At 35.6% G+C, this 14282-nt stretch overlaps 1 protein-coding gene across 4 annotated transcripts in view; it reads right to left on the bottom strand.

Annotated features, from left to right (window-relative positions):
- Positions 1–13719, bottom strand: part of LOC148945921 (uncharacterized) — a 79816-nt gene extending 66097 nt beyond the window's left edge. For all 4 annotated transcript variants that reach the window (XR_016142510.1, XR_016142508.1, XR_016142509.1 and 1 more), the window contains exon 1: positions 13686–13719. The gene's annotated coding sequence lies outside the window, so the exon portion shown is untranslated. The remainder of the gene's footprint in view (positions 1–13685) is intronic.
- Positions 13720–14282: the final 563 nt, after the last annotated feature.

Here is a 14282-nt window from a genome sequence, read left to right as displayed (position 1 = left end):
AAGAAACAGATATTCCTGAATATATGATATAACAAGTTTTGAGTATATATTACTTGGATTTCCTCCTTAGAAACACAGGCACTCTGACCTTAGCAAGCAAATAGAAAAAAAAACATAAGAAAAGCGTGCCGAGCCCCTTGACTCGTTGGCATAAATTTAATAGAGCCAGATTGAATTCTTGCATGCTTATCGTATCAGTTTCTTCACTCTACTTCCTTATTGCTACTGTGATTACATATCAGGAGAAAAACTATGCTTTCAAGATATCTCACTACCATTTTAGGTTAACTAAACCAGTTCTAAGAGTTAACTTAGGAATCTATAACATGCCAGGCATTTTTAAACTGTAAATTAATGGAAATTTGGGTTTCTGCATTGCTTCAATGGCAATTCAAATTAAAAAGCAGACATGTGTGCAACAAAATTGAGCTTGGGGTCGCCCTCCGTTATTTGCTCTCCTTTACTGAAAATATGACTGTAAATGGCTAATGAACATAAGCCACCTATTATAAACAATATTTCAGTTTTAAAACGTGTAGACTGTGCAATAAGGAGACAAATTTTGACGTTCATTACAAAACTACTTGTTTTTTTCTTGTTTTTCTTAATCAACTACTTTGCCTGCAGCATATATGTCTTTTATACAAGATAACCACAGCGGTACCAATTCATAAAAATGTAGGGGGTATGGCAGAATATTTTTTAAAAACCAAGGAGGGGGGGGGGCAATTTTGTCTACAGAAAATACAAAAAAATATTTTTCAGCAAAAATACCAAACAAGTGCATTTCAAAATCCAGGGGTCTGGGGAAGTCAGAGAGGGGAGGTTAAATTCCCCTCCCCCAAGTTTCATCACTTTAAAACCGAACATTTAGCTACGCTACGCCTCCTCCATAACAATGAGTTTCTATCTTACTTAGTAAAAAAAAAAAAAGTCAAAGTAAAAAAATAGGTTTCGCGTCAATCAGAAATAAAAACTCAATATTATTGTACCAAATCGTTTACTATATCAAATTTTATTACTTCATTGTCTGTAATAAAATCTAGAAAGCAGTATATTTTTAGAACAACGAAAAAATGAATAGTTGTGCGCTAAATCTTTGCCTTGGATATAAAAATTGGACAAAGTAAATGACTGTGCTCGATAATTCAATTAACAAGGCATTTTGGCAGATTCAAAATATTAAATTGACCATGCTAAATCAAAATAGAATGAAGTGAACCTGCCTCAAACCCATAAGGAGGAGGCATCAGTATTTACCCACTAGGAAAACCAACAATATACATAAGGACCGAAGTTAGGATGTACGAAAAATGTGGTTCAATACCGTTCTCTAGGGCTATAATGAAAGAAAGGTTGAGGTGACTATGGCACGTTGTGCGGATGAAGGATGACAGAGTGCCGAAGATTGTTCTTTTTGGCCAACCGTCTGGGGATAAACGGAAAACAGGTCGTCCTCGTCTGGGGTGTAAGGAAGTCATGAATAAAGGTTTGAAGGAACTAGGAACGTCCTGAGAGGTGTAAAAAGGGAGGCTTTAAATAGATTGGGATGGAGGAGGAGCGTACGTAGCTGTGTTGGCCTCAGACGGCTTGGTGCTGCCATGATAGTAGTTGTAGTTGTGTGGCATTGAAAGAAATGGAACTTTTCTGCCACTAAGCTTTACAGACACCCCCACCCTCCCAAGAAAGGTCTGCAGGGCATGGAAAATGTGACAAAAATAAAAACAAATTAAATACAAAGGGTTTCGACTAATAGTTATTTAGTATAAAAAAGATGGCAAACGTATCAGTACTTGGGAGGGGTGTCCAAATCTTAGAACCCATCAGTCTAAGGACATGACTTTTCTCATTTTAACTAACCAAGGAGCAGGGTTTTTCGATTCCTGCTAAGCGAATAATTCAGATTCGCTTTAAATACCGTAAACCCTGGGCTGGCCCTTGAATCTGAAAAGTCATTAAAACTCCATGGTCTGAGCATGATACTTTCAGAATTAATGTCTGAGTAATCTGAGTCATCAGCCCCAGGACGAAGAGTAAATGATAAATAAAATCATTGTGTCAATTTGTTTTCCTTCTACTGAGTTTGAGCGTCAGTCACTAATTTGTCTTTTGATGTTTCTGGTTTTTGTTTACTCTAGAATACAAATTCTGCTATCTGGGCATGAGATAGTTGATCTTTCGAAAGAAATATCTTGTTATTTTCTCATTTTTAAATTACAAAACCCAAAAAGGGTGGTTATCTATGGAGGTTCCATTGTAACTGAACCCCAAGCAACTAAACCCCTGTAACTGAACCCCCGTATAACCGAACCCCCGTGCAACTGAACCCCCGTGCAACTGAACCCTCGTGCTACTGAACCCTCGTGCAACTGAACACTAGTGCAACTGAACCCCCGTAGAACCGATCCCCCGTGCAACTGAACCCTCGTGCTACTGAACCCTCATGCAACTGAACCCTCGTGAAACTCAACCCCCGTGCAACTCAACCCCATTTAACTAAAACCCGTGTAACTGAGCCCCCATGTAACTGTAACTGTGTGTAACCATGTAACCATGTAACTGTGTGTTAACAGAACACAACTGATGAGCCAAAAGTGATGAAAGAGAGGGGTAATACCGAACTCTCAGCTACCATTCTTGGGAGACATCTGACAGTTTATAAGTGACCATGGAATTCCTGTGTTGTTTTAAAGTCACTTTTCTATGAATAGGCAGCGTGGCAGAGTGCACCTGGCGACGATAAATCACATCAGTCAAGTTTTTTTCAGGAAAAAATTACTCAGTGATACTTTATTGCTCCCGCTAGCATTATGTGCTTCTAGGTCCGGGCCTAGGGACCTAGTGGTAAATCCAGGCCTGAGCGTGCACTTATTTTCTTTTGGTGATTTGACTTTCCCTTTAAGCACTTTCAGAAAGTTCTAACTTAATACACAAATCCCTTTTTGAGATACGCCATTTTGAAAATCTGCATGCACATAGTGTCTTTTGATTTAGTTCAAGTTCCACCTCAAATACCTCCTTCTGTTAAATTTTCAACTTGATATGCGTAGCCTTAATAGTGCTAGTTTAATAGTAGCAGAGGTAGTAGTAGGAGCAGTATAAGTAATAATAGTGTTGAATTAGTAGCAGTATTAATAGCAGTGGAAGCAGGTAGATGCCCCAGAAGTTTCATCTTGATACACTAAAATGTTCCAAAAAAATTGCTGATACACCTGTATCAGCAATTTGTATGTTATTGCAAGTTACCAATTGTTATAATTTAAGGTTTTTATTGAAGGGGTGATCGTAAAAACTTTGAAGGATTCTCATTCGATTGGAAATTGAAAGTTCAAGTTCAATTTTGAAGAATCAAAGGTAATCACAGGACAATCAGCCTTCCCCTCTTAACCGACACCCCCCCCCCCCAAATACATCCGATCAAAATAAAAATAAACATATAGTTAAAACTAGTCTAAAAATCAAATAACCATGCCGTTGGGGTTAAAAACCCCACCAGTAGCATCTGGGGCAAGGGCTGTAAGTTAAGCTAGTTGCTCATTGCTAACACATAAGGTTTTTGTAGAAACAATTTTGTATGAACTTTGGGGGGGGGGGTCTCATTCGATTGGAAATCAAAATTTCCAGTGCACTTGTTCAGAGTTAAAAGTGATCGGAGGGCTTCCATCCCACCCTATTTTTCCCCCAAATACATCCGATATAAATTTTGGGACGGCCATTTTATTTAAAACAGTTTAAAGGTTAAATAACTATACCATAGTTAAATAACTATGGTTAATAGCCCTATTGTGTTTTAACCAATTTAAGTACGGTGGTTGAGTTGCACGAGGGTTCAGTAGCACGGTGGTTCAGTTACTTGGGGGTTCAGTTACACGGGGGTTTAGTTAAATGGGGTTGAGTTGCACGGGGGTTGAGCAGCACGATGGTTCAGTAGCACGAGGGTTCAGTTGCACGGCGGTTCGGTGCTACGGGGGTTCAGTTGCACGGTGGTTCGGTTATACGGGGGTTCAGTTACACGGGGGTTCAGTTACACGCACACCATCTTTGGAACCTTCAGACTCATTTACAGAATAAGTCTTGTAGTGCAACATTTTGTCAGATATCCAGAAAAGGGTCCATTTCAAATAATCAATATTTAATGTTCGTCGATGTTTTCAGAGAACATTCAAAGACAAATTCTCAGAAGGCGGTCCTCATATGCCCTTTCTATGCACAAGAAAATAATTTACAATGACAAACTCAACCAAGAAATTCGGCATAAGAGAATATTCTCTGGGCATGGTTTCATTGGTTTTAATATCTACCAAGCTATATTAAACTCAAGCAAGACGAGGATGCGACCCGGCTAGTCTTAAACATTGTTTATATTTTATGTTGAATGTATCAAATATCTTAAGATATGAAACCCATAAATCTCTTTCAGTCTCATTTATGTCTCGATGCTGTGCTTCATTTACTGTAATAGCCTATTACTTTCTCCGTAATGTTCAGCAATCCAGTCTGTTCTTTCACAATACTTCCCCACCAAGTGAACCAGGTGGAGAGAGGATTCCCCCTTAAAAATTGTAACCCGAAAAGGCCGTTTTTTGTACTTTCCACCCCTCCCCCTCCCCGAAGAAAAATCCACTCAATCTCCTAAGGGCCGGAAATATGTGCCACCATGTTTATAACACGCGTACACCTTCATACAGCGTGAGGATGGGCGGGTCTCTATCCAATAGGCTTTCTCCTAGGTCAATTTTGAGGGAAAACTTTACATCGCACAAAAGTACGGCTATTTGGGCTGACGATGAAACCATTGGAGATAATAAAACGCGTATACATTTTCAGTTGCCAACTCTCCGCCGACTAGTTTATATCTCGAAGTGTCCATTGTTCCACAACGCGTGGCACACTTCCATAAGGTCACAACTCTTTGCGCCGCGCATGAGGCACTATACAGTAAAGAAAAACATACTTTTGCCATGCGTGGCACACTTGCGTCACGCGTATACACGATTTTTGAAAGAGAGCATCCCCTCAGCTATTACTTAATTAGAAATGGATAAGGAAAAACAAAAAATTGCACAAGTCAATTCAAAGAAAAAGAAAATGCCGATAAAGTTGAAACGTGCCCAATTTTCAAAACGAATGACCTTTGCTCCTTCTTTTTACTGTCTGGATTTGATAGAAAACTATAAGATATAAAGATGGCATTTATCTTTTCGCCAAAAAATAATAGTTGTGAGAGGAACGGAGCAACAGAATAATACATCATTTGTGGCGATTAACCCAAAATAGCCCAGGAATGAGCAATTACAAATTAATTTAAAAAATACACACGGGGTCAAACCTTAGGAAGGGAAGGCGAGATCCGGGATCTGTCTTGGGGAGAGGGGAGTCAGAATTTTTTTTCTCAATTTCCCTATAGTGGAATTATATAAAGAAAATTATAGGCTATGGGATAAAAGAAAACTACATAAGAACAAATGGTATTTGATATTAAGCATAATAATAAAGAGAAGACCATGATCCATCGAAAACTGCTCTTCCTCATCTTCTGTTAAAAAAGAAAAGTTTGGTTAGCTACAAAACCAAATGGCCCATACACACCTACACGGGAATTTAATTCGGGAGGCGGACACAAGTCGAAAAAAGGCCAAAAGTTGGCAAAATTATAAGAAGAAGATAAAGATTATGGTCGTAAAAATATCTACGTTCTAAAGAAGAATAAAATAGAATTTTTTGGTGGATATCAGTGCATTTTTTCGAAGAAGGAAGTCCAAAATTCAAAATAGTGGATTTTGAAAGACGATTTTTTAGATTTCTTCACAGTCCTCAAAATTTTAATTCGAAAAATTTCAAAGGATAAAAAATATTCTTATTAATTTGTTTATTATAAAATATTCTTATTAATTTTGTAGACACTATTTATGCAATAGCTTGGAAAATGGTTTACTTCAAGTGCACTGAAAATAGGACTGAAGGTATGAACTTTTAGACGGGACGGAGTCTTGGAAATATTAGAGACGGCTAAGGTGCACAGAGGGCCAGGGTGCAAAGTTGTGTGCACCCAAAAGAGATAGTATAGGGCCGAGAAAGAAATTTTGTGTTAGCCTTTATCCAAAGAACCTCTCAAAACACAAAAATTTAATACGCTAGAATTTTTTTTTCTCAAATACCATATTAGTGATAAACAAAATGAAATTATTATAATGACGGAAACATGTAAGAGAGCCCTTGGGCTTAGTTTGCTTCAAAATTGATTAATATTATCCAAATAATTCCAAAAAGCTTTCACATAATTCACCTGTTTTTATTCCCCCCCCCCTAACAGATTCCAACATATGTAATCATAAACGCATACAGATATATTTCCTCTCTTTGGGTAAAATCTTATGCAAAATGCAACATGCTTTTCGCCAAAGATTTCTTTTCAAAAGGAAGGGTCATTAGACAACCCTTAGAAGGAAATTCACCCCCCCCCCCAACTAAAGAAGACAAAATATTTATAGCTGCAATTTTCAGTCATCAACTGAGAAGCACGACGCCTTTTTGGAACATGTTCCTATGCCTAGAAAAACTGAAATTTATTCCCGAAATAAATTTTTTCTCGGAGAGAAAGGCAAACAAACAATATATTCTTAAATGAATATTACGGAGCATTATATCAATCACAACTAACCAAAATAAGCCTTCAGGATTCACTGAATTACAACAAGAAAAACCCACAAAAGATGACCGCGATTAAAAAGTAACAAAAATCAAAACCATTATGTTCCAGATAATTATCCCGAGAAGCCCTAAATGAGAAGCACACAGTTACGCAAAATTGCAGATACATTTATTTTCAGCGGCATCTATTAGGGCCGTATTGATCCAAAAGATGGACCCGGTATCCAAACAACAAAAAAGACCGTTTTAGGACAATTCAAATCTAAAAACAAATTGAACATCCTTAGGGAATTGGGTACATGAGAGTGAGTGATAAATCTTAAATGTTTTTTAACAACTTCAGAAAGTATTGGTGACTTTTTTTTAATTTGACTTTTATTTTTTAAGACTAGTATTACCCCGCGGATAACTGAACATTTTCCAAGACTGAAATATAAGTCCGTGATATTTAGCAAAAATTAAACTACCATGAAATGGTTCTGTAAGTTACATTGGACTTTTTCGTTGCAAATATAAATTTTCAGAGTCGTGCCAATTTCGTCTTTTATTCAACACCTGTTACGCTAAAATGACGCAACATTTCGATCTTAGTGAAAATTTAATAAAAAAAACAAATTTTTTAAACTGAAAGTAAGGAGCGATCTTAAAACTTAAAACGAACAAAAATTATTCCGTATATGAAAGGGGCTTTCCCCTCCTCAACGCCTCTATATTTAAGATAAATTTTTTTTTTTTTTTAAAAAATAATTTTGTGATACAAATTAAAAATTTGGATTAAAGAGCGTGGCGTTGAGGAGGGGACAGCCCCTTTCATATACGGAATAATTTTTGTTCGTTTTAAGTTTTAAGGTCGCTCCTTACTTTTATTTAAAAAAAATTGTTTTTTTATTTCATTTCTGATCATTTTTTAGTTAATTCAGCTTTTATTTTGGCTCACCGTCATTGAATAAGTAAACACAATTTGCATAAAAATTTTACTCTTCTTTTGCTAAATGGCTGTCTCCAAATTTGGTTATGACGTAATTTACAAATTAACTTACGTAACTAATTTCTATATTCGTATATTTTTCTTCTGGCAAAAAATACAAAGTTGCAGATTTTTGCAGATATGGGCTTGAAACCTATGCAATAGGGTTTTCTGATACGCTGAATCTGACGGTGTGATTCTCATTAAAATTCTTTCACTTATAGGGGATGTTTCCCCCCTCTTTAAAAAATCAGGTAAATTTTCTCAGGCTCGTAGCCTTTGATGAGTAATACTAAACTTAATAAAATTTATATATTTAGAATCAGCATTATGAACACATTCTTTTGATACATTTATTGACATCAAAATTCCGTTTTTAGAAGTTTCGATTACTATTGAGCCGTATCGCTTGTTTTTTTTATTGTTTTTTTTATTACTTATATGAAGGGGTTCTCCCCTTAGTCAATACCACGCTCTTTACGTTAAAATTTATAAAAAAATTTGATTAACAAACCCATGAATCAAACAGGCTGTGTAATTAGAATAGATCGCTCTTTTTAAACCACTGAAAAAATTATCGCGAAAAAAGCAAGGTCTTGAATTGGTTGAGACGCCCCTCACATAAGTTACAATTTCTGTTCGTTTTAAGTTCTAATGTTGCTTCTTACTTTCAGTTGAAAAAACTTCAGTTGAAAAATTCTTTCGTACTTTCAGTTGAAAAATCCGGTGCCCGCTTCATAGAAATGTCCCTTACCCCAAAGAAACATCCTCCACGGACTGATTCTCCAGATTAACCCCCTTCTCTAGCCCCCCCCCCTCCAGAAAAAAATCCTTCTTGAAAATGTCTGTATACTTCCCAATAACCAATACATAATGCTGGCAAGTCCGGCACCCCCTTCATGGCAATTTCCCTTCCCCCATGAAAACTTCCTTCATGGACATATCCTTTAACATAACCCCCGACCCACCCACCCCCCCCCACTACCAGAAAAAAAACCTACTGAAAACTTCTGTATACTTCCCAATAACCAATACTATATGTTAACATTGGGTAAAGTTCATAACTTTTAGCCCTCCCCCTGGGAACTTCGGGGGATTAAGTCATCCTAAAAGACATATTTATCATATTTTCAACCATGCTGAACAAAATGGCTATCTCATAATTTTGAACGGGTGACTTTGGGGAAAAAATGAGCGTGGGAGGGGGCCTAGTTGCCCTCCATATTTTTGGTCACTTAAAAAGGGTACTAAAACTTTTAATTTCCATTAGAATGAGACCTCCCTCGATAGTCTAGGACCACTGGGTCGATACGATCACCCCTGAAAAAAAAAAAAAAAAAAAAAAAAAAAAAAAAAAAAACGCATCCGTGCTCTTTCTTCTGGCAAAAAATGCAAAATTCCACTTTTGTAGAAAGGAGATTGAAACCTCTACAGTAGGGTTCTCTGATACGCAGAATATGATGGTGTGATTTTCATTAAGGTGCTATAACTTTTAGGGGGTCTTTCCCCCTTTTTTTTGAAAATCAGCCAAATTTTCTCAGGCGCTTAACTTTTGATGGGTAGCACTAAACTTGATGAAAATTATATATTTGAAATCAGCATTAAAATCTGATTCTTTTGATGTATCTATTGGTACCAAAAACCCGTTTTCTAGAGTTTCGGTTACCATTGAGCCGGGTCGCTCCTTACTTACAGTTCGTTACCACGAACTGTTTGATAAATATACAAATTAAAAAGAAGTCAATTTTGAGGTAAAACTTAAATAAATTAAAATAGCTAATGAAACCAAAAAATTACTTTAGAAAAAAGAAGTCATCTACGGAAGAAATGCAAGAAATTTTTTCGGGGAATGGAGAGGGAATGGTAAAAAAATATATATTTGATAATTTGAATAAAGTGCCCAGAAATTCAACAATTAAAAAAGGGGGAGGCCCTGAGGTTCTTCTGCATACGTCCCACAGATACTGCTGCGGATTACAAAAGCCAAGGCCGTATCCAGGGGGGGGGAGTTAGGGGGTTTTAACCCTCCCCCAAATGTTTATCCGACTCGTTAAAAGGCAACAAAATGAATATAAACAAATTTTGATGCCTTTTTAAGTTATTTTGGACCCCCCCCCCCACACACCCGAAAAAAGCCTTGGATACAGCCCTGACAAGCATTTTTTTCAAGAATAGAAATAGAAATCGGAGGGATCAGAATCAATCGAGTTCACTTTTTGTTATATCCCGAGCACATCGAGGTCAAGGCATGGCTGAAGCGCAATGTAGTTTTTTCAGGCATTCACGAACTAGATTATGATTAATATCTGTAGATCAGCCAAGAAACCGGAGCAATTGGAATACCGTTCCGAGGGCATTTTATTTCCCTTTGGCAACATTGTACCGAATCCAGTTGACGTTGTTTATTGTTCTTAACCTTTAACAGAAATGCATCATGCCCTTTCACTACAAGTTGGTCTTACCAAACAATTAATCAAACAGTTCGTGGTAACGAACTGTAAGTAAGGAGTGACCCGGCTCAATGGTAACCGAAACTCTAGAAAACGGCATTTTGATACAAATAGATACATCAAAAGAATCAAATTTTAATGCTGATTTCAAATATATAAGTTTCATCAAGTTTAATCCTAACCATAAAAAGTTAGGCGCCTGAGAAAATTTGGCTGAATTTTGTTCCAATTAAAGAATTGGAACAAAATTCGAACTTTCGCTTAAAGAGCAAGGTATTGACTAGGGGGCAAACCTCATAATAAACGTATTAAAAATATATGAATATAAAAGTTCGTTACGTAAGTTAATTCGTAAGTTACGTATATTTATTACTAATAAAAACGTTCGTAAATAAAATTAAACAAGTTTCGAGAAAGCCATTTAACTAAATAAAAGTAAATTAATATAAAAATTTTGTTTTAATTATTCATGTATGGTGAGCCAAGATCAAAACCTGTATTTATTCAAAAACATTCAAAAATTAAATAAAAAAAACAAATTTTTTAAACTGAAAGTAAGGAGCGACATTAAAACTTAAAACGAACAGAAATTATTCCGTATATGTAAGGGACTGTCCCCTCCTCAACGCCTCGCACTTTACGCTAAAGTTTGATTCTGTCTCACAACTTTGTTTTTTAAAACAATAAAAAACTTTAGCGTAAAGAGCGAGGCGTTGAGGAGGGGAGAGTCCCTTTCATATACGGAATAATTTCTGTTCGTTTTAAGTTTTAATGTCGCTCCTTACTTTCAGTTTAAAAAACTCGTTTTTTTTATTTAATATAGATTAGCATTCAATTTTAGCCATTGACTTAGGGAGCCAACACCTCAACCACTACGTTTTTGGAGTGACTTCCTTTTCGCAAATAAGTTCTGAGACAACACTGGATAAGCATGAGAATAAGAGAAAAAATACGACAACAACAAAAAAGAAGAAAATTCACAGACAGTAAAAGAAGAGATAAAAAGCCGAAAATATTTTGGCCGAGACCTCAGCTGGGCCGTCCTCAATACGAAAAGAACAAAAATGTATAATGCAATCCTCGAAACGAAATGATAAAAAAAAAATCTAAATAAAAGTTTGTTTCGTGGACAGCTTAAGTTTTATTATTTTTACACCAAGGACGACATAGCGGAGATCTACGTCGTTTTTTGTTTTTTTTTTACAATTTGTCCTTGTTTTCACTGGTGGTGAATTTTTGTATTTTTTTTTTGTGTCCAACGTTTTTCTTATTGTACTTAATTATAATTTCGACTCAATATATTTATATACTACTTCATATATAAATCATTTATGATATATATATATATATATATATATATATATATATATATATATATATATATATATATATATATATATATATATATATATATATATATATATATATATATATATATATATATATATATATATATATATGTGTGTGTGTGTGTTACTTAATATATTTGTAGAATTTGTATTTAATATAAGCATACTGTGCTTAATATACACTTTCGTACTTATATATTAAGTAGGAATAACAGGCACATTATAGAGGTGAAGAGTTAATTCGAAACATAACTGAACTCAAATTGTTCAGTAAAAAAAAGAATTTCTTCTATACGATTTGAGAGTAGAAACAGTTCCCATTTTCATTTATCTAGAAAAATCTTCCAAGCTTCGCGTTCAGAAATCTGCAGAATTTGTTTTAACTCAAAAGGGATGAATCTTCCAAAGTTCGCAAATGGGAGCATAAAATTTTTCTCAGGGGATTTCCCGTTATTTTCCTATAAGAACCGAAGTCCTTCGCCAGATTATTTTACAGAAAACAAAGACAATGCTTAGCAACTTCAGATTGTAAAGGATTTGAGAGAATAAATTGTTGACAATAAGGGTAACAAGGTTGAAAATACTTAAAATATGGTTATGACTTTACACAGATAATTAGATAATACTCAGCAAGAGTAAGTATATACCATTGTGAAGTACAGCCACTGTGAATTCTGAGCTTACAATTTCTGTATAAAAAATATCGTGTAATTTTCAAACGTTCCAAAGCAAAATTTTCTCTGAACCCCAAAACCCTACCGGAAACAGTTGAAAACTTTGCACTTTATTAAGAAAAAGCTATCTTGCTGATCAGTGTTTCCACTATCTCCCATTTTTGGGGGAAGTTCCGGAATGAAAATTGGGTTCTCCAAAACCTCTTCTAAAATTAATAAATTTTTCTTCGCATTAACGCTGTCGTGATTATGGACGTTAATCTTCGGAGAAGGTTCGGAGAACTTAATTTTCTTTCGAAAAAATTCGGATTCTTCCGAATCTCCGAAAGTGACATTGACCGAAATCAATGATTTTTGTTTCGTGTTAAAGTTTTCGAATTTATCGACCTTTATCTTCGGGAAGATTTCGGAAAACTCGATTTTAATTCCGGAAAAATCTGGGGTTCTCCAAATCTCCTCCAAATTGACAAAAATTTTCTTTCGTGTTAACGTTCTTGCATTTATGAATGTTAATCTTCGGGGAGATTTCGGAGAACTTGATTTTCTCTCGGGAGAATTCGGGGTTCTCTAAAATCTCCTCGAAAATTACAGCTAATTTTTTTTCTGAAATGTATTTACTAAAATTAACGATTTTTCTTTCATGTTAATGTTCTGGTACTTGTGGACATTAATCCTTGGGGGGATTTTCCGAGGTTCCGGGAAAACTTCGGAAAACTTGAGGATTTTGGAAACACTGGTTCTGGCGGCAGCCTACCTGTAACAAGCACATTAGCTTCGAATCCAAACTTAAGAGTATCGAACAGCACATGCAATCAATGATCATGATTAAAACAATATCGAAGTTGCCATTCCTAAAGGCCAAAAAATACAAATTTAGGACTCCCTAAGACCTTTTTTTAGTGCTTCAAAAGTTGCATTTAACCAAGCTCTATTGTAATTGTGTTTTTTTTTTCAAAAACCAAGATCAGACACTTTTTATTGCATTAATTTTCCCAATTACACTAATTTTTCCATATTACACTAAAAAAAGGCCAAAAAACGCCAAATGCTAGATGGCGATGGAGATTTTTCGTCTACACTAGCACCAGTTTCCACTCTTAGTTAACTATACTCTTTGGTCTGTTCACCTAGTGGAGACTAGCCTCTTAAGAAACTCCCTGGGTTTCTATACCTTAAAACTTTAGTGCAACGATAGTCGCTTATACAAAATCAAGTATAAGCACAAATGAAAGGGTGAAAGAACGTCCCTGTTCTCATTTTCTGCTGACCGATATTACCAGGGGTATTTTTTTGGCCAACCAATCAAATCGCGTTTATGGTGACCATGTCCCGACATTTCTACTTAAGTGAAAGTCCATTATTATAACAACGAGATAAGACTTTGCAAATATAACAATAAGACTGCAGTACTTTCTTTTTTTTGCAGGTTACGTCACTTGGACATTATTTCTGTCGAACTGAGATGTACCACATACTCCGATTCCAGTTTCTAACCCATTTAAATTTTATCAATTTGCAACAGGATGATACGAACAAAATCTAGAAATTAGCCAGATTCGTGAGAATAAAAAGGCTCCGTTCAATTTCTTTTTACCACATGAACTAAAATCAAAAACAGTATGAATCCAATTGAGAAAACGTTCTAACTAGAAAATGCTAAAGAAACTGGGAAACTCATTTTCTGGAACAGTTGGAAATCGGGAACTATATCGCGCAGATATCGTACCTTTGCCAAAGAAATCAAGGAATTACGATCACAATGAAGAACTTTAATAAAAATTACTATTTCCTTTAGAATGTTAACGTTTACGTGTCGATTCATATAGTCAAATGTATATGGTAGCCAATTCTCTCAATCTGTAAATTTTATATAGCTCAAGAACCGCAAAACCCTATACATAGTAGAGTAAGTCTTGACTGAAATTAAATTTCATTCTTTGAATGAGGAAACAGACAAGATGATTACCACTAAGAGACTATTCCTGCTGAGCAAAAGGTTCAATCGAATAGGTATAGATAGCGAGAACAAAAATCGCACAGAGGGGAAAAGGAGGATTACCCCTGGATAAATAGTAACATTAAAAAAAAATCCCGTTAGTACTGTTTTGATGAATTTGCGCCATTCCGTTTGGAATCAATTTCTGTGAACAAGCTTTCTCCAATTATTCATCTGTGGTTGTTTTTTAAGAGT

This window comes from Artemia sp. Qi Xiang Cuo, chromosome 12 (genome assembly GCF_049724085.1).
Source record: "Artemia sp. Qi Xiang Cuo chromosome 12, ASM4972408v1, whole genome shotgun sequence".
Taxonomy (NCBI): domain Eukaryota; kingdom Metazoa; phylum Arthropoda; class Branchiopoda; order Anostraca; family Artemiidae; genus Artemia; species Artemia sp. Qi Xiang Cuo.
The sequence above is the reverse complement of the archived record's forward strand: the minus strand, read 5'-3'. Positions and strand labels throughout refer to the sequence as shown.